Genomic DNA, 25,432 nt, shown 5'->3' with positions numbered 1-25,432 from the left:
CATGCTATGTACAAAACCGGACGTTTCCTATGTGCTAAGTGTTAGCAGACGGTACCAAAGTGATCCAGGATTGGAACACTCGGCCGCAGTCAAGGGTATTCTTAAGTACCTCAAAAGGACCGAGGATTTACTCCTTGTATACTGCTACCTCTTAAGCACTGCGTTGGTTTTCCCTTGAAGAGGAAAGGGTGATGCAGCAAAGTAGCGTAAGTATTTCCCTCAGTTTTTGAGAACCAAGGTATCAATCCAGTAGGAGGCCACGCACGAGTCCCTCGCACCTACAAAAACAAATAAATCCTCGCAACCAATGCGATAAGGGGTTGTCAATCCCTATACGGTCACTTACGAGAGTGAGATCTGATAGATATGATAGGATAATATTTTTGGTATTTTTTATGATAAAGATGCAAAGTAAAATAAAAGGCAATAAAAATAACTAAGTGTTGGAAGATTAATATGATGGAAAATAGACCCGGGGGCCATAGGTTTCACTAGTGGCTTCTCTCAAGAGCATAAGTAATTACGGTGGGTGAACAAATTACTGTTGAGCAATTGACAGGATTGAGCATAGTTATGAGAATATCTAGGTATGATCATGTATATAGGCATCACGTCCGAGACAAGTAGACCGACTCCTGCCTGCATCTACTACTATTACTCCACACATCGACCGCTATCCAGCATGCATCTAGAGTATTAAGTTCATAAGAACAGAGTAATGCTTTAAGCAAGATGACATGATGTAGAGGGATAAACTCATGCAATATGATATAAACCCCATCTTGTTATCCTCGATGGAAACAATACAATACGTGCCTTGCTGCTCCTGCTGTCACTGGGAAAGGACACCGCAAGATTGAACCCAAAGCTAAGCACTTCTCCTATTGCAAGAAAGATCAATCTAGTAGGCCAAACCAAACTGATAATTTGAAGAGACTTGCAAAGATAACCAATCATACATAAAAGAATTCACAGAAGATTCAAATATTGTTCATAGATAATCTTGATCATAAACCCACAATTCATCGGTCTCAACAAACACACCGCAAAACAAGATTACATCAAATAGATCTCCACGAGAGAGGGGGAGAACATTGTATTGAGATCCAAAAAGAGAGAAGAAGCCATCTAGCTAATAACTATGGACCCGAAGGTCTGAGGTAAACTACTCACACATCATCGGAGAGGCTATGGTGTTGATGTAGAAGCCCTTCGTGATCGATGCCCCCTCCGGCGGAGCTCCGGAACAGGCCCCAAGATGGGATCTCACGGGTACAGAAAGTTGCGACGGTGGAATTAGGTTTTTGGCTCCGTATCTGGTAGTTTGGGGGTACGTAGGTATATATAGGAGGAAGGAGTACGTCGGTGGAGCAATAGGGGGCCCACGAGGGTGGAGGGCGCGCCCTGTGGGGGTAGGCGCGCCCCCTACCTCGTGCCCTCCTGGTTGATGTCTTGACGTAGGGTCCAAGTCCTCTCGATAACGTTCGTTCCGAAAATCACGTTCCCGAAGGTTTCATTCCTTTTGGACTCCGTTTGATATTCTTTTTCTGCGAAACTCTGAAATAGGCAAAAAACAGCAATTCTGGGCTGGGCCTCCGGTTAATAGGTTAGTCCCAAAAATAATATAAAAGTGTATAATAAAGCCCAATAATGTCCAAAATAGAATATAATATAGCATGGAACAATAAAAAATTATAGATACGTTGGAGACGTATCAAGCATCCCCAAGCTTAATTCCTGCTCGTCCTCGAGTAGGTAAATGATAAAAACAGAATTTTTGATGTGGAATGCTACTTGGCATAACTTCAATGTAATTCTTCTTAATTTTGGTATGAATATTCATATCCGAAAGATTCAAGATGAAAGTTCAATATTGACATAAAAATAATTATACTTCAAGCATACTAACTAAGCAATTATGTCTTCTCAAAATAACATGGCCAAAGAAAGTTATCCCTATAAAATCATATAGTCTGGCTATGCTCTATCTTCACCACACAAAATATTTAAATCATGCACAACCCCGACGACAAGCCAAGCAATTGTTTCATACTTTTGACGTTCTCAAAAAATTTCAATCTTCACGGAATACATGAGCGTGAGCCATGGACATAGCACTATATGTGGAAATAGAATGGTGGTTGTGGAGAAGACAAAAAGGAGAAGATAGTCTCACATCAACTAGGCGTATCAACGGGCTATGGAGATGCCCATCAATAGATATCAATGTGAGTGAGTAGGGATTGCCATGCAACGGATGCACTAGAGCTATAAATATATGAAAGCTCAACAAAAGAAACTAAGTGGGTGTGCATCCAATTCGCTTGCTCACGAAGACCTGGGGCATTTTGAGGAAGCCCAGCATTGGAATATACAAGCCAAGTTCTATAATGAAAAATTCCCACTAGTATATGAAAGTGATATCATAGGGGACTCTCTATCATGAAGATCATGGTGCTACTTTGAAGCACAAGTGTGGTAAAAGGATAGTAACATTGTCCCTTCTCTCTTTTTCTCTCATTTTTTTATTTTATTTGGGTCTTTTCTTCTTCTTTTTTTGGCCTCTTTTTTTTCGTCCGGAGTCTCATCCCGACTTGTGGGGGAATCATAGTCTCCATCATCCTTTCCTCACTTGGGACAATGCTCTAAAAATGATGATCATCACACTTTTATTTACTTACAACCCAACAATTACAACTCAATACTTAGAACAAAATATGACTCTATGTGAATGCCTCCGGCGGTGTACCGGGATATGCAATGAATCAAGAGTGACATGTATGAAAGAATTATGGACGGTGGCTTTGCCCCAAATACAATGTCAACTACATGATCATACGAAGCAATATGACAATGATGGAGCGTGTCATAGTAAACGGAACGGTGGTAAGTTGCATGGCAATATATCTTGGAATGGCTATGGAAATGCCATGATAGGTAGGTATGGTGGCTGTTTTGAGGAAGGTATATGGTGGGTGTATGATACCGGCGAAAAGTGTGCGGTATTAGAGAGGCTAGCAATGGTGGAAGGAAGAAAAGTGTGTATAATCCATGCACTCAACATTAGTCATAAAGAACGCATATACTTATTGCAAAAATCTACAAGTTATCAAAGCAAAGTATTACGCGCATGCTCCTAGGGGGATAGATTGGTAGGAAAAGACCATCGCTTGTCCCCGACCGCCACTCATAAGGAAGACAATCAATAAATAAATCATGCTCCGACTTCATCACATAACGGTTCACCATACGTGCATGCTACGGGAATCACAAACTTTAACACAAGTATTTACCAAATTCAAAACTACTCAACTAGCATGACTCTAATATCACCATCTTCATATCTCAAAACAGTTATCAAGCATCAAACTTCTCATAGTATTCAACACACTCATAAGAATTTTTGCTAATCTTGAATGCCTATTATTGTTAAAGCAAACTACCATGCTGTTTTGTAGGACTCTAAAAATAATCTAAGTGAAGCATGAGAGAACAATAGTTTCTATGAAACAAATCCACCACCGTGCTCTAAAAGATATAAGTGAAGCACTAGAGCAAAAACTATATAACTCAAAAGATATAAGTGAAGCACATAGAGTATTCTAACAATTTCCGAATCAAGTGTGTCTCTCTCAAAAGGTGTGTACAGCAAGGATGATTGTGGTAAACTAAAGAGCAAAGAATCAAATAATACAAGACGCTCCAAGCAAAACACATATCATGTGGTGAATAAAAATATAGCTTTTCTATCAAAAAAATATAGCTCCAAGTAAAGTTACCGATGGAAGTAGACGAAAGAGGGGATGCCTTCCGGGGCATCCCCAAGCTTTGGATTTTTTGTGTCCTTAGATTATATTGGGGTGCCTTGGACATCCCCAAGCTTAGGCTCTTGCCACTCCTTGTTCCATAATCCATCAAATCTTTTACCCAAAACTTGAAAACTTCACAACACAAAACTTAACAGAAAATCTCATCAGCTCCGTTAGCGAAAGAAAACAAAACACCACTTCAAGGTACTGTACTGAACTCATTATTTATTTATATTGGTGTTAAACCTACTGTATTCCGACTTATCTATGGTTTATAAACTATTTTATTAGCCATAGATTCATCAAAATCAGCAAACAACACACGAAAAACAGAATCTGTCAAAAACAGAACAGTCTGTAGTAATCTGTAACTAACGCAAACTTCTGGAACTCCAAAAATTCAGCCCAAATAGTAAGACCTAGAAAATTTATTTATTGATCAGCAGCAATTTGAATTAATATTTTATCACGTTCTGGTGATTTTTAACAATTATTTTCGTGAACAGAAAGTTTCTGGAATTTTCAGCAAGATCAAATAACGACCATCCAAGAAGATCCTATATGTTTAACTTGGCACAAACACTAAATAAAACATAAAAGGACATCTAACCAGAGGCTAGATCAAAGATTTATTCCTAAACAGAAGCAAAAAGCAAAAAACTAAAAATAAAATTGGGTTGCCTCCCAACAAGCGCTATCGTTTAACGCCCCTAGCTAGGCATTGATAATTTTAATGGCGCTCACATGAAAGACAAGAATTGAAGCGCAAAAAGAGCATCATGAAACACGTGACAAACACATATAAGTCTAACATACTTCCTATGCTTGGGCATCTTATAGGGAAACAAATTATCAAGGCAGGCAAAAACTAGCATATGCAAGGAAGCGGAAAGAAACAATAGCAATCTCAGCATAACGAGAGGTAATTTAGTAACATAAAAATTTCTACAACCATATTTTCCTCTCTCATAATAATTACATGTAGGATCATAAGCAAATTCAACAATATAGCTATCACAAAACATATTCTTAACACGATCCACATTTATGCAAAGTTGACACTCTTCCGTAATAGTGGGATTAACATTAACTAAAGTCATGACCTCTCCAAACCCACTTTTATCAAAAACTTCATAAGATTGATCAAAATCCAAATATGTGGGATCTAAAGTTGACACTCTTCCAAGCCCACTTTCAATAATATTGCAAACACTATTATCAATCTCATATTCATCATGGGGCTTAAATAAATTTTGAAGATCATAAGAAGAATCACCCCAATCATGATCATTGCAACAAGTAGTAGACATAGCAAAATTAGCATCCCCAAGCTTAGGGTTTTGCATATTATTAGCACAATTTACATCAAGAAAATTTATAGTAAAATCATTGCAATCGTGCTTTTCATCGAAGGAACTATCAAGTATGGGTGCAATAGCAACGATCTCATGTTTAACATAAGGAACTATGGCAAATTCATCCTCATAAAGATTGGCATCATGGCCACAAGAATAGCAAGCATCATGTTCATCAAGGGATATTTCAATCAAATCATCAGAATCATCATTATCTATAGATTCATGCATATCATTATTTTCTTCCAAAGCAACGGTCATTCTCTCAATAAATTCTTTGACATAGACATTATGAGCATAGTTTTCATAGCAATATTTAAGTATGTCAAATTTTTCAGATTCGTAGAGAGTAATATCATACTTTTCAATCAAAGAAGCAACTTCATAAGCACCCTTAAAAGCAACAAATTCTTCAATTTGTTCGATATCGTAGTAACTATAAACACCCTTTGCATAAGTAGATAAGATTTCATTATCATTAAACTCACATAGGTAGGGAAGGTGTTTTTTGGGGTTCTTAGAGCAACAAGTAATATCACAAATTTCACAAAGATTCCAAGCATAACACAGCAATTTGTTTATTTGATTCCATAAGAGTCTCCCTTTTTCAGACAAACGGTGATGCACAAAATGAGCATGCTCATCTAAAGTTTTCCCATCAACTAGGCTAGTTGGGGTTTCAGCACGAGCGCATAAGGATCGAAGATGATCCAAGTAGAACACTTTAAGTGGATCCATATCAATAGATTTTTAGCAAGCAACAATGCAAGCAAATAGAAGGCACATGGAAACACAAACAAAAGGACATATGGGAAGAAGGCGAAGAAAAGGCGAATAAAACAGCAAGGGTGAAGTGGGGGAGAGGAAAACGAGAGGCAAATGGCAAATAATGTAATGCGGGAGATAAGGGTTTGTGATGGGTACTTGGTATGTTGACTTTTGCGTAGACTCCCCGGCAACGGCGCCAGAAATGGCTCGTTGTCAGGAGTCCAAATCTTGACTTGACCTTGCGTAAGCCTCCCCGGCAACGGCGCCAGAAATCCTTCTTGCTACCTCTTAAGCACTGCGTTGGTTTTCTCTTGAAGAGGAACGGGTGATGCAGCAAAGTAGCGTAAGTATTTCCCTCAGTTTTTGAGAACCAAGGTATCAATCCAGTAGGAGGCCACGCGCGAGTCCATCGCACCTACACAAACAAATAAATCCTCGCAACCAACGCGATAAGGGGTTGTCAATCCCTACACGGTCACTTACGAGAGTGAGATCTGATAGATATGATAGGATAATATTTTCGGAATTTTTTATGATAAAGATGCAAAGTAAAATAAAAGGCAATAAAAATAACTAAGTGTTGGAAGATTAATATGATGGAAAATAGACCCGGGGGCCATAGGTATCACTAGTGGCTTCTCTCAAGAGCATAAGTATTTACGGTGGGTGAAGAAATTACTGTTGAGCAATTGACAGAATTGAGCATAGTTATGAGAATATCTAGGTATGATCATGTATATAGGCATCACGTCCGAGACAAGTAGACCGACTCCTGCCTGCAACTACTACTATTACTCCACACATCGACCGCTATCCAGCATGCATCTAGAGTATTAAGTTCATAAGAACAGAGTAATGCTTTAAGCAAGATGACATGATGTAGAGGGATAAACTCATGCAATATGATATAAACCCCATCTTGTTATCCTCGATGGCAACAATACAATACGTGCCTTGCTGCCCCTGTTGTCACTCGGAAAGGACACCGCAAGATTGAACCCAAAGCTAAGCACTTCTCCCATTGCAAGAAAGATCAATCTAGTAGGCCAAACAAAATTGATAATTCGAAGAGACTTGCAAAGATAACCAATCATACATAAAAGAATTCACAGAAGATTCAAATATTGTTCATAGATAATCTTGATCATAAACCCACAATTCATCGGTCTCAACAAATACACCGCAAAAGAAGATTACATCAAATAGATCTCCACGAGAGAGGGGGAGAACATTGTATTGAGATCCAACAAGAGAGAAGAAGCCATCTAGCTAATAACTATGGACCCGAAGGTTTGAGGTAAACTACTCACACATCATCGGAGAGGCTATGGTGTTGATGTAGAAGCCATTCGTGATCGATGCCCCCTCCGGCGGAGCTCCGGAACAGGCCCCAAGATGGGATCTCACGGGTACAGAAAGTTGCGATGGTGGAATTAGGTTTTTGGCTCCGTATCTGGTAGTTTGGGGGTACGTAGGTATATATAGGAGGAAGGAGTACGTCGGTGGAGCAACAGGGGCCCATGAGGGTGGAGGGCGCGCCCTAGGGGGGGAGTAGGCGTGCCCCCCTACCTCGTGCCCTCCTGGTTGATGTCTTGACGTAGGGTCCAAGTCCTCTGGATCACGTTCGTTCCGAAAATCACGTTCCCGAAGGTTTCATTTCGTTTGGACTCCGTTTGATATTCTTTTTCTGCGAAACTCTGAAATAGGCAAAAAACAGCAATTCTGGGCTGGGCCTCCGGTTAATAGGTTAGTCCCAAAAATAATATAAAAGTGTATAATAAAGCCCAATAATGTCCAAAACAGAATATAATATAGCATGGAACAGTAAAAAATTATAGATACGTTGGAGACGTATCATGTACGGAGGTGATGAAGAGCTCATTGTAAGTGGTTACACTGATGCAGGCTTCATGACTGACCCAGATGACTTCAAATCTCAATCAGTCTATGTTTTCATATTGAACGGCGGTGCGGTAGATTTGAAAAGTTCCAAACAAAAGACTGTGGCAGATTCTACGACGGAGGCCGAATATGTTGCAGCTTCAGAAGCCTCCAAGGAGGCAGTATGGATCAAGCAATTTCTTGAAGACCCTGGTGTGGTTCCAAGTGCTCTGGACCCGGTGGAGATCTATTGTGATAATAGTGGCGCCGTGGCTCAGGCAAGGGAGCCAAGTTCGCACCATAAGACAAGACATATTGAACGCAAATATAAACTCATTTGAAATCATGTCGAAGCAGGTTTAGTGAAAGTTCACAAAGTTCACACGGATCTGAACGTGTCAGACCCGATGACAAAGCCTCTACCACGAGCAAAGCATGAGCAACACCAGATAGCCATTGGTGTTAGGGAAGTCATGTAACTGGATTATGACTCTAGTGAAAGTGGGAGTTTGTAGGAGATATGCCCTAGAGGCAGTAATAACAGTTATTTTGTATCTCCAAAGTTTGTAATGAATGTTTATATACCATGCTATAACTGCTGTGATTCTCGAGTCTACAATAACACGAGGCTCGGAGAGAAACTCATGTGCACGTGTGGTATAATAAACGGTAAAATGTATTCCTAGTCTTGCCTCTAAGACTAGCTCAAGTATTGCATGATGATCCTGTTTTCCTGATCATGGGCATGGATGTGCTGGCAATTTTCCGGGCACAATGTTAGTAGAACACTTGTGTTGAATCGACCCAGATTGATGTTATGCCATGAGATACATTCATCACAAGTTTATGGTTAATAACATAGAGAAGTTAATGTTTGCATAATTCCTTAGACCATGAGAGTATCGAGTTCCTTCGTGCTTGCTTTGTGAACTTTGGGGTTTGTTAAACGCCATCCGTAACTGGGTGGCTATTACGGCGGCTTACGGGTTCACGGAAAAGTATGATAAGAAACAAGCAAGATTGGGAATTGCTCCTCCGGCAATGGAGAGATAGTCTTGGGCCCTCTCGGTGTTACGGTATCCATCATCGTCTATCCAGACACAATGTGATTTGATCACAGGGATGCCAACACAGAAACGAGAAAAGAGAACAAAACCGGTAACGAGGTAACTGGCATAGTGGACAAGTTGTTGATCCACGGGGATTCAAGTAAATCTCACCTCGGGTATTTGTAACATATCGCGAAGCAATAGGAATAGCGCACGATAACTGGAGGTTCACTTGAATATTCATTCGTGTGGGTATAGGGGTCAATATGGGTGTCCACGGCTTCGATGTTGATCATTGATCGGAAAGTGTTCCGGGTCATGTCTATACTTCACCAAACCTATAGGGTCACACGCTTAAGGGTCATCTATCTGTTGAATACTAGACAGGGAGTCTGAGACAAAATAAAGCCAAAAGGTTGTTTTGGGATATACCATTAAGTAAAAATGGTTTGGGGACATGCCTGATAATTCTTGGAGGGTGCCAGAATCATTCTGGAAACTTTTGGGAATTTTTCGGGATAAAAACCGGAAATTGTCCAGAGCTGCCGAAACCAGTTTTGCTGCTTTTCGCAGATGAAAATCACTAATCCAAAATTGTTTCGGAACACGTTGAAAATTATTTTAGTGGGTGGAAATGTTCTAAGCCCACATAAATATTTTCAGTTTGAACAGACACTGAAAAATGCCATCGTGAATAGTGAAAATCAGCTTTATGGATATTTTTTGGAAAGCCACCTTTTAGGGCTTCTGTGAAAAGGCTTCTAGAAGGTCTTGGGAGCCAAGGAAGCCCCTCATGGGGGACCCCCAAGGGGTGGATGGCCACACATGGTGGTGCTCCATGGAGCTCCTGATGGCCTCCCATATTTCCCATAACACCCTCATGTGTGACCTAATGCATGTCAGTTTTTGGTAATTTGTGGAGGCACCCTACCCCTTGGGTTTCCTATAAATAGGAGGTGAGGGGGCTGATCAAAGATCATCCCTTTCTCTCATGCACATTCCATGCTTTGTCTGGCTCTCTCTCTTCCTCCCATGAAAAGAGTTTCGTAGAGCTGAAAGGTTGTCTGGGTTCTGGCAGGAACTAGTTCTGGACGGCGAAGCCCTATCGGATAGCTGACACCATATGTGTGCAACCCCATAGAGAGGTCGTAGTTTCGATCTTTTGCCCGAGGGGATGTTCTTGTGTCCTTCCGAAGGGCAGTCCGAGTCTCCGTTCGAGTTTCAAGGGTCCTCCCGAAGGGCTGTCCGCAACATCGTCCGTGGGACTATCCGTCCGCCTCTTGAAGGGTTGTCCGATGAGGGAGTACATCTCCACGGTTGGGTGGTTTTAAATCCTAGCTGCGGGGATCTGCACAGATGATCTACACCGACTCTTCTTCCGCTATGCTATGAGTCGGTACGAAATAGATCAAACCTTGTATGACATCTCCATAGTGATCATGGGCGTGCTCGTTGTACCAATTTTTTTTCTGTCGCGTTCCCCTACATCTCTATGGTGCATCTCCAGGGAGTAGGGATGTGAGCTGTCGGCCGACATACGTGGCGGGGACTGTGGGCATCACTCCTCATCGCGCACCCTCGTGGGCAAGGCGTTCCGCAGCGGATTCTACTGGCCTACGACGCTCAATGACGCCACTTAGTTGGTAAGATCTTGTGAGGCCTGTCAGTTCCATGCTAAGCAGATCCGCCAGCCTGCTCAGGGCCTCCAGACCATTGCGCTCTCGTGGCCATTCATGGTCTGGGGGTTGGACATCCTGGGCTCGTTCCCTTGAGCGCCCGGGGGCTACTGCTACCTCTACGTCGCCATCGACAAGTTCACCAAGTTGGCGGAAGTGGAGGCCGTCCGCACCATCCCAGCCGGCTCAGCCGTCAAGTTCGTCAAGGGCCACGTGAGCCGTTTCGGGGTTCCTAACTGCATCATCGCCGACAACGGCTCTCAGTTCACGAGCAACCTTTTCAAAACATATTGTGCTAACCTTGGAACGCAGATATGCTACGCTTCGGTGGCACACCCACAGAGCAATGGCCAGGCTGAGCGCGCCAACGCGGAGGTCCTGAGGGGCCTCAAGGCAAGGACCTTCAAGAAGAAGCTTGAGGCCCACGACAGGGGCCAGCTCGATGAGCTCCAGTCCATGTTGTGGTCCATCCGCACCACCGCGACCAAGCCCATGGGCGAGACTCTGTTCTTCCTCGTCTACGGAGCCAAGGCGGTCCTCCCTCATGAGGTCAGGCATCGCTCCGCGCGGGTCTTGGCATTCGACAAGGCATGCCAGGACGCCTCACGGGGGATGGACCTCGTGATGGGGGAGGAACGCTGCTGCCAAGCCTTACTTCATGCAGCGAGGTACCGGCAGGCGCTGCGGCGGTATCCTGTCATAGCATCCGCTCCAGGACGCTTGAGGTGGGTGATCTCGTCCTGAGGCGGTTGCTCTCCAGGGAAGGGCTTAATAAGCTCTCACCCATGTGGGAGGGCCCATTCAGGATCGCCCGTGTCTCCAGGCCTGGCGCCGCGCGCCTGGAGATGCAGGACGGGGTCCTCATCCAGAACGCCTAGAACATCCAGCACCTCTGGAAGTTCTACCCATGACCAAGGCCCCGCGCATGTGAAGATCTCCGCTCGTGACACTCTCACGTAATAATGAGTTGGGGCTATACATACCCCAGAGTCTCCTGAGTGCCGCCCCTGGGCCTCACGGGGGCTCCCACCCACGTCCTAGTGGAGGCCCCATGCTCTGCGCTGGTGGGAAGACAAGAAGACTAGTCTACGTGCCGGTAGCGGCTGTTCTTTTGCTTGCTTTCTATAGCTGGTTTGCAACTTCTTGAATGAAATTTGGAGTTTTCTTGTCTTTCATTCGCAAGGGTTGGGAAATTTCTTTCTTTTTCTCTCCTCACAGTGTTCGCTCTTTGAAATTTTGCCTTAGGGAGAGTGGCAGTTGCCCGTCGCTCTTCCTCACGCGTCTCATGCGCGGGGGCTGGGTACGGTGTGTGCACTTGGGCTTGCCCGCGACCACACCCCACCAAAGCCTTGCTGCCCCAGCCTTTGGCGTCTTAATCCTCGTGGGACACTCTTAAACGAGCTCATGGGCATGCGCGTCCTCTTGAGTCTGTGCCTCCGGGCACCGTGACGCAACATACTAGCCACGACCAACCCACACTCAGGGGCTTGCGTGAGGTAAGACGAGACACCTCATGAGGTCCTCAAACCCTGCAGCTACACAACGCCTCTTGAGGCTCAACGACTCTCGAGTCTTCAAGAAGGAAGCCCTTGGAAGACGCCCCTGAAACAAGGGGCACGCCCTCGCAGCATGGGAGTCTACTGCGAGCACATCCAGCTAAGTCATCCTAACTACGCCCAGTAGCAGTGCGTATATCATGACACAATATAAAAATAACAAGCATAGCACAATGGTGCAAGCACCATGGTTCATTACACGCCCCGACGGGGCCTTCTACTCCTTCCTTGATGCAGAAAAAGAAAACGTAAATAGCTACGTGACCACTGCGGCTCGTGAGGCCCGGCTCCAGCAACACTCGGGCTCAGTCAGAGCCCTCCTCCAGCTTCACCGAAACGCGACGGCGGCGCTACTCGTCACCCTCCTTGGTTCCAGCCCGGCGACACGGAGGCTCATCATAGTTGCCGTCGCTGGTGCTCTCCTCGGAGGAGGAGCCGTCATCGCTGGAGGCAATGCGAGCGTCGTCAAGGGCAAGCTCACCATCATCGCCGTCATTGTCGCTTTTCGGGTAGCACCCCGAGCACTGGCCGCCTTCCCCGAACACGCTGATGTAGAGGGTCGCAACACCGTCGTACGTCAAATGGAGGGTGCACCTCCCGTGCAAGCCCCGCGCACGGGCGAATGACTGCCACCCGCAGTTCAGGAACACGTTGCCAGCGGCGGTGACTTCAACATCCACCCATGCAGCCTTGCTGGAGTAGCCGTCGGCCTACAGCCAGAGGCCATCAGCCCCTCCAGCCAGCAGCGCGCTCGCAAAGAAGCGCGGAAGCTGGAACCAGGTGTGCGCTGGCCTCCCCGACGACACGACGAATTCCATGGATGCGTTGGCTGAATGGGAGCGCGGGCATGGAGGCCCGGCGATCGCCGCGTGCCTCCCCCCGTCGCTAAGGTCGCCCTGTCCGCGGTGGCTTCTACCGCGGGAAGAAGCACCGTCGGGGCTGCCGAAGGCAACACCGGCCATTGAAGGGGCACGCCCGCGCCCTCGATGGGCCGCTGGCGGAGCCACCGCGTGTTTTCGGGGCCGCCAATGGCCTCTCTTGGCCGGTGGCGAGCCTGGCCCTTCCTTGGCGGCCTTCCCCTTCTCTGCCGCGAAAAACCTCCTCACCGACACCATGGGTGTTTCGACAAGATGGCGGGACAAGAAGGAAGAAGGAGGAGCAAGTAGCGAGAAGACGGAGATGAGCAGGGGGCTCCGCCCCCTCCATTTATAGCCAAAGGGCGGCCAACCGCTGGCCTCCCACGATCCCCAGTAATGATGATCTTTTTTGCATGCAGCAGGCTGTTGCCAAGTCGAATGGTTGCCGAGGCAGCATGGGGAAGCGCAGGCACCCACGTCCCATCAAGAGCCACGCGTCAACCCGGTCGTAGGCGATTGGGGCCCGCGGCACTTCGCCCTTGCCCTTTGGCTTCGCTCCGAAGCCAAGTCCGAGCGCGCCTTAGGCCCGAGGGCTACTGTCGGCATTCTGGGAACCAGGGTACCCAAACTTGCCTGCCTGCAGCCCGTGGTAGGGCTCCATCGACGGCCTGGTACGGCCCATCTTCTGCATCAACTAGGCAAGACCCTCGCGAGAGGCCAAACCTCGCGAGGCGGACGACGCCAAGACCTCCGGAGGGAGCAGCCTCCCTAGGCTGGTTTCTGAGGAGTGGAGATTCCTATGCAGGCGCTCGCCTCATGAGGTTAAGGTGACGTAAGCCATGACGACCAAGGCCATGCGGGCGCTAGCGGGCGTAGTACAGCAGGTGTCCTCTTTGGTGCTAAGGAGGCAAGCGCAGGCGCGGAGTCCCGAGGAATCAGCCAAAGGTATCCATTCACGTGCTACAAGACCAAGGCCGGCAGGACGGCAGGACGGAGGTCATTGCCGAGCCCACCATGGCGTCACGAGCAGAAGCTTTTGCAGGCAAAGACCACCTTTCATCAGGATAGGATGTACTTCTTGTCCCCTTTCAAATTGGCCATTGTGGAATCCTTTCCCGCCTACATTTTGCGGAAGAGGACCGAGGCCTCTATAAATATAGCCTAGCCACCACCATAGGACAGAGAGAACCCGAACCCTCACTAACTCACACCAACACAAGAACTAACCTCCTGTGGTTGTTCTTCCTTCTGTACTAGTTCTTCCTCAGCCCCTGGCGAGGCCAATCCACCCCAAAGCAGGAGTAGGCACTACAGGAATCAGACACTTTGCCGTCTGCCATGGCTGACGGCAAAGGCATGCCTGGCGGACGGCAAAAGGTCCGACTGAATAAGCTACGGCAAAGGGTTATTTGCCGTCCACTAGCAGATGGCAAAGATGAAATGGTCTTTGCCGTCTGCCAGCAGACAGCGAAGAGCCTGGACGGCACACGTGGCAGGTTAGGTCCGTTAGGGGGTTAACAGCGTGCTTTTCCGTCTGCTGGGAGATGACAAAGTCCTTTGCATCTTTGTCCTCTGCCAACGGATGGCAAAGTGCCCATATAGGCCAGCCCAGGTTGCTGCCATGTGGCCTGCTATGCCGTTTGCTGGCTGATGGCAAAGATGCAAAGGTCTTTGCCGTCCGCCAGCAGACGGCAAAGCAACCATATAGGCCAGCCCAGTGCCCCCAGGTTGCACAGGTAGCTGCCATGTGGCAGGTTTGCTGTTTGCTGGCTGATGGCAAACCCCGTACTCAAACAGGTTGGAGCTCCCTTGATGGTGTGGCACACCTTGCATTTGGGCATGCTTATCCCTGGCCTTGTTGTGCTCGGCTAGCCATTGGGGAGAGCACCACTCATCCACCAACGCCTCCCAACCGTCCATCCTATCCGCACACCATCTCGGGGGCACCTAAGTTAGGAAAAGAGAAATTTCAGCGCTACGCCTATGAATGAAATCAAGGAAACTAAGTACAAGGCCTTAAGAATAGGTATTTACCTTCATGTACTTCTCCTTACTCAGATACTTGCCGCAGCACTTCTTCTTGGCCCTCCTAATGTTAGTCGAGGCATAGTAGTCTCGAACAACCTGCACCCTAGCCTCGTGCCATAAGTTCTGAAGTAGGCGCTTGCACTCGGCTTCGAGAACCCTAGCTGCCTCCTCCTCGTGTTCCTCAGTACACCTATAGAAGGTCTGCAATCGAACAAGACAACACTGATTAGCACAATCACTATGTACTAACGATTTTTAATTCTGTAAAGGAGAAATTACCCAAAACCACTGCCTCACAATGTCGGCCACCGTCTCGCACAAGACACCGTCGACCTTCTCCTCCGGCAGGGCCGGGGCAGCCACGCACAGCTCCCAGCTCATTGCTAGCTATGGAACCTGACCCTCACCGGCACTCACTACAAAAAAAGACACATCCGTGACATTTTGGGCCGAACGAATTTTTTTTCTGTCATACTTCTGACACTTCTATGATGATAATTGTGAAAAAACCCGGTATCATCATAGATGTGGTGGGGTCCTACTTCTATGACAAAAAATCATGACAGAAAATGAGCTTTTCGTCCTGGGCGGGCCGGAGACGCAGCTCCATGACATTCTTTGGGCAGTCCATGACGGAAAAAACCGTGGTTGAAGCGAGGGCGAGGAAATTATCGGGGTGTTCCCGGTTACAGTGGGTGGTCAGAGCCGAGCGATGCGCGTTTCTCTCATACACGCACGCGCGTGGGTGCGAGGCGTTGGGCTCTAACTGAACCCGAGCGAGGCGTTGGGCTCTAACTGAACCCGAGCGATTGCATTGCAGGCTACGCATTACTGAACCCGAGCGATCGATCGATGGTTGTTAACTAAACCCGATCGAGCGATTCCTTCGCTACTGCTGCTAACTGAAGCCGATCGATGTTGCCTCTGGATGAACAGTGAGCGTTGCTGGGCGGGTTTGGATGAACAGTTCCCGGTGGGGGTGGATGAACAGGACCTCGTGGTGTTGCCTCTGGATGAACAGGACCCCGATAGATCGAGCTGGTTGGGGCTGGATGAACAGGACCCCGTGGAGGGCTGGATGAACAGGACCACCCCATGGAGGGAAGGATGAACTGTAGACGGTGGAGGGCTGGATGAACAGTAGCCCGTGGAGGGGTGGTTGAACAGGAGCCCGTGGAGAGGGCTGGTTGAACAGTAGCCGGTGGAGTAGCGCGCGGTGGAGGCTGGATGAACAGGAGCCCGTGGATGAACAGTCGTAGGTGGAGGCTGGAGGAGGTCGACGGTGGATGAACAGTAGCCCGTGGAGGCTGGAGGGGATCGACGATGGAGATGAACAGTATCCCGTGGAGTCCCGTTTTGCGGTACGCCACACCCCTCCCGATGAACAGGACCCCTGTTTCGACCGTAGTGCTCCAACACAAGTCTGTCTCCTCCGTTTTGCGGTATGCCACACCCCTCCCGATCAACAGGACCCCCGTTTCGACCGTAGGAGGTCTGTTTGCTCCGTTTTGCGATACGCCAGACCCCTCCCGATGAACAGGATCCCGTTTCCACCGTGACCGGTCGAACACAAGGCCGTTTACTCCGTTCTGCGGTACGCCAGGCCTCGTTTCCATCGGCTGTTCCATCCAAGCCCTCCCGATGAACACGACGACGCATTCCGTTCCGACCCAGCCGGTTGGCTCCCCATGAACAGGACGGCGACGCAGTTTCTCCGTTCCGACCCAGCCATGTACACGAGCCCTAGCCGTACGTATGCGCGAGTAGGCGTTCGAGACCCTGCCCGTATGTACATATGTGGCCGTATTTTCTTTCTTGCACACTGGCCGCTGTACGTACGTGTACATGCTACATGCGTGCCTCTACTACGACACGTGCGCGCCTCTACATCGACCAGTATGTACGTACACGTTCGCGACTCGAATGACAATGCTACGTACGCTTCGACCAGGTGGGTCCCGACTGTCAGGCACTTCCTTGCCTGCGAAGATGTAGCTGGTGGGTCCCAGCAGTCAGGGGGGCGAATCGTTTTTTTGCCCTGACGCACTTCCTTGCGTGCGAAGATGTAGCTGGTGGGTCCCAGCAGTCAGGGGGAAACTTTTTTTCACGAAATACGGTGGTCCGTCCGGTGGATCCCTGCTGTCAGGTGGAGGAATAATTATTTTGCGCGTAATAAGGAGGCACTTCCTTGCGGCCGCCGTGGACCCAGTTGTCAGTCTCTCCACGTACAGTACTCTTCCGATGGAAGTCGTTCCTTGACCACGTTGACCACAACGCGTCGAGAGCACCAGGGCGATGGACGACGGCGAGGCCTAGGAAGGGGATGACGCGGAGCCAGGGAAGACGCGGCAGTGGAAGCCCGCGCGGAGAGGAGTACGAGGGTTCACTGGTTCGGCTGCGGCGTGAGGCTGCCGTCGCCGCAGGGCCTGGCCAGCGGTGGGAATAGTAGGGGCGGTGAGGCCTCCGCGGCAGCGCAGTCGGCCACGGGAGGCAGGAGCATGCGGCACGAACGGCGCTGCTTTGGGCGGCTGGAGCAAGAAGACGAGAGGTTGAAGAAGCACTATGGCCGTTGGATGGACATCGTACGGTCACTGGAGCTAGAATCGTTCATATTGACTAAGTTGACAAAGCACTCTGTCCCCGTCAACTTAGTAGGCCCACAAGTCAGCCTCCCACCAAGGTGAGTCCCAACTAGCAGGGGGAGTATTCATTTTTTTGTGCGTAATAAGGAGGCACTTCCGGTGGGTCCGAGCTGACAGCGCGGGGAACGTATTTTTCATGAAATACGGTGGCCCGTCCGGTGGGTCCCAGCAGTCAGGGGGAAATGTTTTTTCGCCAAATACGGTGGCCCGTCCGGTGGGTCCCTGCTGTCAGCTGGAGGAATAATTATTTTCCGCGTAATAAGGAGGCACTTCCTTGCGGCTGTCGTCGACTCAGCTATCGGCCTCTCCACGTACAGTACTCTTCTGATGGAAGTCGTTCCTTGACCACGTTGACCACGCCGCACCGAGAGCACCAGGGCGGTGGACGACGGCGGGCGGCGAGGCCTAGGAAGGGGACGACGCGGAGCCGGGGAAGACGCGGTAGTGGAAGCCCGCGCGGAGAGGAGTACGAGGCTTCACTGGTTCGGCTGCGGTGTGGGGCTGCCGTCGCCGCAGAATAACAGGGGGTGTGGGTGAGTGGAGGGATGGCCTGGCCAGCGATGGGAGTAGTGGGGGCGGTGAGGCCTCCGCGGCAGCACAGCCGGCCACGGGAGGCTGGAGCAAGCGGCATGACCGGCGCTGCTTTGGGCGGCTGGAGCAAGAAGACCAGAGGTTGAAGAAGCACTACGGCCGTTGGATGGACATCGTACAGTCACTGCAGCTAGAATCGTTCATATTGACTAAGTTGACAACGCCCTTGGTACGCGTCAACTTAGTAGGCCCAAAGGTCAGCTTCCGAAATGGTGCGCCCCAGATGTCAGGGGGAGGAATCATTTTTCGAGCGGGTGAAGCTAGAATATCCGACATTGAAGAAGAAGCACAGCATCCGTTGGATGGACATCCAACGGCCACTGCTGCTAGAACCGTGTGTTGACTATAATAAGTTGACAAAGCCTTGCATACGCGTCAAGTTCTTTTTTTAGGGGACGCGTCAACTTAGTAGGCCCACAAGTGTGTGGCAGAGAACTTATAGCCCATTTGCGATTTGTAAGAATGTACAACCCATTTTTGAATTCTAATGGAATTTACTACAGCCCATTTACAGTTTGTTAAAAGTACAGTCCATTTTCTATCTAGGACAACGATTAATAATTTCAGCCAACCGTTCAAGACAGAATTCAATAAAATTTCCCACATTTTGATGGGATCCGAAATATTTTTATCCCAAAATTTCTAGTCAGATTAAATATAAATTTGTATTACGTAAAAATCTAACGAAACATTGCGCGCGCAACAATTAAAAATTAAGATTTTCAAAATCCATAAATAATATTTTATAAACTAATTTCGTGCTTGGTGCATTTTTTATAGTTACTGCCCAGTTTTTATAATGACATCCCATTTATTATTTTTAAAGCCCATTTTTCCTGTTAAGCCTAATGCATCCCTCCTAGGAAAGATTTGCAGCCCAGCGGGGCGGAGAATAACAAGTTGACCTTGCCTGGGTATTCCTCAAAAAACCTTATAGCTGGGCTAGCCATTTTCATCTTGAGAAAAATTAATATCTGGGCTGGATATCTGTCCTAGGCTAGACGGGCCACAGCCCGCCCAGTTAATACCCTGCTCTCCCCTTAACAACAACGAAAACATCGCCAAGAAAAACTCTGCAGTGCTCATGCCTCAAAAACACAAATACTGCTCGAGCTGCTTGGTCCCAGCTGTCGGCCGCACCTTGTGCAATTCTCTCGTTTATATTGACTACATAGGTTGACAATGGTGTGGGACCGTGATGTCAGGAAACCAGGAGGAAGCAAAAAAATATAGTTGTACATAATAAGGAGGTACTTGTGTACGTACGGCTATGGCCCTAGTGGGTCCCTACTATCATCCAGTCAAAATAAAGTCATTTCCTGAATCCTCATGTTCATTGACCATGTTAACAATGCTCGGCGCCGCGGCGAGCGCAACAACTCGAAGGACGACGGAGAGGGCCTCGTGGGCCCTACGAATGGTCTGATACAGCGCCCGCTGCTCATTGAGGAAGCCAGGATCATGAGACACCTATGAGCACCTTCGAGAGACTAAGACGACATGAAACGGTAAGGCTACGCTTGGGAGCTCTGGTTTATTTCACACCTGTATTAAGATACAAGTGTAATTTACTCGTCATCGGAAACAACGGGTAAAATACAGGCGTAATGAAACCGGGGGCCCGAGGTCTGTAAGTAAAACCGGCGGGTTACGCGTGTAATTTGAGAGACCGGTGTATATTTTACTAGTCGAAATCGACCAACCAAGCGCTTCGCCCGAGACCGTCTGGTTTTATTTACAAGCGTCAGTTTTACAACCGGTTTTGGTTGGAAAACAACGATCCAATCACGGCCTAAGATGATGAGTTGGTCGGAAGATCATATGGTTTCACGTCTAACCTACCCGACTTGTCATATAGGCTATGAATGAAACAGAAGACGATGAACTTCTTAAGCACGGAAACAACAGAAGAGGATGATCTTCCTAACAAGCAAATCACTGGCATTAGATCGACATGCAAAACAATACGAAGCATTATTCTCAGGAGGCACGGTGAACAGCTCGTGATGCGGCATGCCACAACATTCCAAGCTCAACTTTGCAATCAAACACAAGGCCTGGCATTACATAGATAATATCCAGAACAAACTCTTAAAATATCTTACATAAGTAAACATTCATGTGACTATGCATCTCAGCAGAGTAAATATTTACTTCTGAACTGAAGACAGGAATAGGAAAAAACGATCGACGTTGCTCACAGCAAAGGGCGTCCCACTGTCACGACCGGTTTTTCCCCGATGGCAGGCGAATGCATAGTGACTGGTGTATGGCACATGGCATGGGAGGTAGCGGTAGCGGCGAGTCTTCATCGTAGGAAGGATGTCCCGCAGACGAGCTATCGCCTCACGGGCAGCCATCTGCATGGCATGCCTCTCCGTAGGCATGGCCCTTCCCACAAAACGGAAGTGGCGAGCGGCAGAACGTCCTCCCTTGAATTGCACCACAGCTTGGTGCATAGACACGTCATCGCTGAGCTTGTGCTGATAAAGTGTGAACTCCGGGCGAGTCGCTGGTCCGAGCGCGAGCTTGGTGATGGAGACGAGGAGCTTGACAAACCCCTCGGGCACGTTCGTGAACACTCGATTCTCACAGCTGCTGCCAGCCATCTACAAAAGTAGGCAAAAATTCTGAGTAGTCATGTCATAAATTTATGATGACCAACAGAAAATAGCTACAATTGCAAAATGCTGAAAAAGCACAAAAGACGCTAATAACCGATTAGCGATCGCACCTAGTGGCTTCCTACAGTCAGCCTGGCTCTGATACCAAGCTTGTCACGACCGGTTTTTCAATAAAATATTTATTGAGAGACCAATCCCTTTTACGGACCAGTAAGGAAGGATTCCTTCTCATTGGTAGACAATATCTTGGTCACAGAAGAAAAATACCAGGAGTACTGAACACAATACAAGGTTGGGCGGAGACTGCTCAACAATTTATTCATAGGAATAATAGTTAAACTGGGTTTACCACTCGAGCTTGTTCGCCGGGGATAAAAATTCCACGAGGATAGATATGGATATACTAATTACTCTAATTGCTCATGATGACTTGAAAGGATTTGACTCTGCAGAGTTTGTACTTAACCACAGCCAACGGATTTCAGTAGTCACGGGGACTAGTTCCGTTTACGGTGTTTTGGAAGAAACACGTCTAACCAGTACACACCCATTCAACATTCCGAAGCCAGGGATCACCCTCGGCAACGTTCAAGAAAAACCTTGAGACGGGGAGGCTACAACCTCGCGTAGCATGGGATCAAATTTCTATACGCGCGCTCTAAGGGGGTGCCCCCCTCTCGGTCCCAACCGGAAACACCCATGCCCCCTGACCGGATGACTGGCTTTAACCTTGGGCCAAGGAACCATCATCCCGGCCCCTCTGTTTGGTGTGTACACGGAAAGAGGTTACCAACTTACTAAACCGCATCCTGGCAAAGAAACATGTGGTAGCACGGAAGGGGAAAGAACGATAACGTGACTCCGTCCACGTTATGTCGGAATTTGTCGGATGACGCAAGGCTGGTATGCTACAACAGTACCACCTTGCTGCCCTTCATGTCACCACATGATTAGGCCATCCTTCACCAGAGATCATCACAACTTTGGAACATGCGGGTAGTTGCCTCACAAGCAACGGGGAACTCACCGATACTCATATGCCACGCACAAACTTTCACGCAAACATGCAAACACCTATCATATCAAAGGTTCAAACATGCTTGCCTGGTTCGAAGAAGTCGGAGTCTAGCTCGGCGAAGTTCGCGGCTCCGTCACCTCTTCCGGAACCTACGGCATAACGAAAACGGGCACTAACGTGAAAACCAACGCGTGCATAAAAACTCCTCCAAAAAATTTCCAATTAAATCCTATAAAAAACTAGACAAAATTTTAAGACTGTCAGAAAAAGAATCACCCAAAATCACTTTTCATTAAAATGTTATAAAGGTTTCTGTCCAGGGACTCATCTGTAATGTAACAGAAAAGTTCCAGGGGTTTAACTGAGAAAACAGAAAACGCTTGGGAAAGAAACGCGCAAGCTCAAAGGGAAAGCGTATTTGCCCGAAGGCGCCAACAGAAAACGGTTCGAGGGAGAAGAGAATAGAGGCTGACAAGGGGGGTCCACATGTCAGGTTTGAAAAGGCTCGCCGGCACCCGAAGACTGTGGTGGTCGCCGGCGTCGAACCACGGCGAGACAGAGAGATCGGAGTGTACCAAGAGCTTCAGCGTGTCCTTCCGCGTTGGTGGGTGGTGGACTCGACCGTCGGAGAGCACCACGTCGACGGTGACACTTTCTCCGGCGGACGGCGGCTCGGGTGATGGTGGAGAACTCCGGTGGTGAGCTGCAAACTTCGGATTGAAGCGCGGGTCAGAAGGAAGGATGCACTAGAGGGCTACTGGCAAGAAATGGGAGGCAGAGGCGCACGCACGGGAGCGAATCGAGCTGGATCCCGTGGCGGATCGCGGCGGCCGGAGTCGAGGAAGGAGACCTCCTCGGGGCTCTTCCGGTGGCTAGGCGTGCTCTAGGTGGAGTGCAGAGGTGGTGTGGGTTCGAGTTGAAGCTCGGGGCCTCTATTTATAGGCGGATCGAGGGGGTGGCCGTGAACGGAGAATCTCCGGCAAGCAATTACGGCGATGCAGTGGATTGGCAGGAGGTTTGAGTGGCCAGGCAGCATCAGTGGGAGTTACTGGTGTCGTTCCCCCGCTAATCCCGGTTGGTCTTGGCGAAACGACGCCGGTCCACGGTGGGGTGGCCGCACGGGCACGACGGCGGCAGAGAGCGCGTTCCGCGCCCAGTGGTTCACGACGAGAGTGGCAGCGTGTTCTGGAGAGTGGAAGGCCACGCGGCGACCTCCGGTGGCTTGGGCGGCGCTGGGTGGCGCCGTAGCGCCGCGCCTCTCTCTGGCGGCCGCAAAGCCGCCGCTGGCGTCGGTCACGGGGCGGCGCACCTCCTCCAGCACGTCGCCGACGTCCGCAAGCTGCCAGGCGTTCGTGCGGTGCAGGAACAAGGGGGAGGGGACGAGGAGCAAGGCGACATCGGGGCACTGTCGAGATCGACAACAAGTTCTGAAGAAAACGACAGTAGATCACTGAACTGTTCCCTGAATTTCTGAACTTGATATTGACAAAGCACTGCAGGTGTTCGACAGAATGATTTGGTGTGAAGAAAAATTTTCCTAGTGCTGGGTCTTGGTGAGGTGACTTCTCAATGCACCCAGGGGCTGCCTGATTTTACTCAGAATTTTTGGAGAGGGATTTGAATGGATTTCACCAAATTTGACAAATCTGGTCCAAACTTGCAGCAAGTGTAGTTTGAAAATTTTGAACTGAAGACCAGTGGATCTTCATGGATCTTGGTTGAGGGTTCAAAGGACTAGGAAGGGAAAAAGGTTTGAGGGCAAAAATCAAAGCAGAAAGAGTAGTTCCTTTGTAAATCTCCAAGAGCTAGAATAGAAGATAGAAATTGTTTTGATAAGGTTTTAAAGGAAAATTAAATATATGGAGAGGTCCATCTTGCTGGATTTGCAGTAGATCATGATCCAAAAATGAGGGAAGGTTTAGGAGAGTGGATTTGTAGTAAGGCCATGGCAAGAGAGAATTGTGGAAAGTGGTAAAGGATTATTCCAAAAGCCATAGTGCATTTTCAAAGAGATTTTCAAAAGGCATTTTTCTCAAGTGAAAAGCATTTTGGTTTGAGTCCAAATAAAAGCAAGAACCTCCAAGACAAAAAAACAAGTCTTGGGTGAATCCAAATAGAACTCTTGCCATAAAAAAATATTTTGAAAGGGAGGGTTCTTTTGAAGAAAAATTTAAATCACCTCCCTCAAGTCAAATAATTTTTTTTGAAAAATCCAAATAAAATTTTGGGTGTCACACCCACTCAAAAATATCAAATGCATGTCTTCTGGCTAACATCAATGAGCAAAAATTGACAAGTTTTTCCAATTCCAATATATTAAACTAATGTCAACTTTGACAAGCTTTTCCCATTCAAAATATGTAATGCCTATGATTGTGGAACGGGCAGGGTTTGTCATCAGTTTGTCGTCTGATAGTTCGGTGGCTCAAGGTGACGACGAATGATTAGAGAACCATTCGATGTATTGTGCATGATGAAGTATTATGGACATTTTGTGCAATTCCACTAAAATCAAGCTGAGCATCCCTGTGGATTTCGTATTTATATGCTGCCAGAAAACAAAGACACATCAGCACACACATGAATATTGGCCCCAGTGTCAACCCACCAATCGGTGGACTAACAAACTGAAAGTACGGTAAACAGATTACCATACCCAGATGCCCCATCATTGTTGCTTAGAGTGACATTGACAGACTTGGAGTCATGTCCTGGCTTCTTGGTACTTGTTTGGGCACTTGTTTGCCCAGTGTTCCACCGAACCACAAGTAAAGCAGCCATCTCTCTTTTTGTCTTTCTTCTTACCCTTCGTAATGGCTGACGCTGGCAGCACCATTCAAACATATAGTCCGGTGGCTCAAGGTGACGACGAATGATTAGAGAACCATTCGATGTATTGTGCATGATGAAGTATTATGGAGGACACAAACCATCTGGACATTTTGTGCAGTTCCACTAAAATCAAGCTGAGCATCCCTGTGGATATCATATTTATATGCTGCAAGAAAACAAAGACACAACAGCACACACATGAATATTGGCCCCAATGTTAACCCACCAATCGGTGGACTAACAAACTGAAAGTACGGTAAATAGATTACCATACCCAGATGCCCCATCATTGTTGCTTAGAATGACATTGACAGATTTGGAGTCCTGTCCTGGCTTCATGTACTTGTTTGGGCACTTTTTGCCCAGTGCACTCCACGTGTTGTAGAGTTTCCTATGCTCTCTGCAGACTAGTCATGTCACCAGCGTCCACTAATACTCTGTAAAGCTTCTCGATCATTCCTTGTGTAATGCAGCGCAAACAGTGACTGCTTCTTTCTGCAAAGTGGTAAGACCAACTGGACCCACTAATGCAGCAGCTTGCCTTAGATACATTGGCTCCTTTTGTGCAGTTCAACTAAAATCAAAGTCGGAGGAATAAAACCGAGCTTTAATTTTGATATCCCTGTAAGCAACAAAAGGTATAAGGGAAACAATTACTGAGAAATAACGGTTGATGACTTGTACTCCCAGAAGAAAAACATCTACTGATCTACCTTATCTTAATGGGAAACAAAGCAGGAGAGTAG

Source organism: Triticum aestivum, chromosome 3D (assembly GCF_018294505.1).
Source record: "Triticum aestivum cultivar Chinese Spring chromosome 3D, IWGSC CS RefSeq v2.1, whole genome shotgun sequence".
Classification (NCBI taxonomy): Eukaryota; Viridiplantae; Streptophyta; class Magnoliopsida; order Poales; family Poaceae; genus Triticum; species Triticum aestivum.
This window is presented reverse-complemented; position numbering follows the sequence as displayed.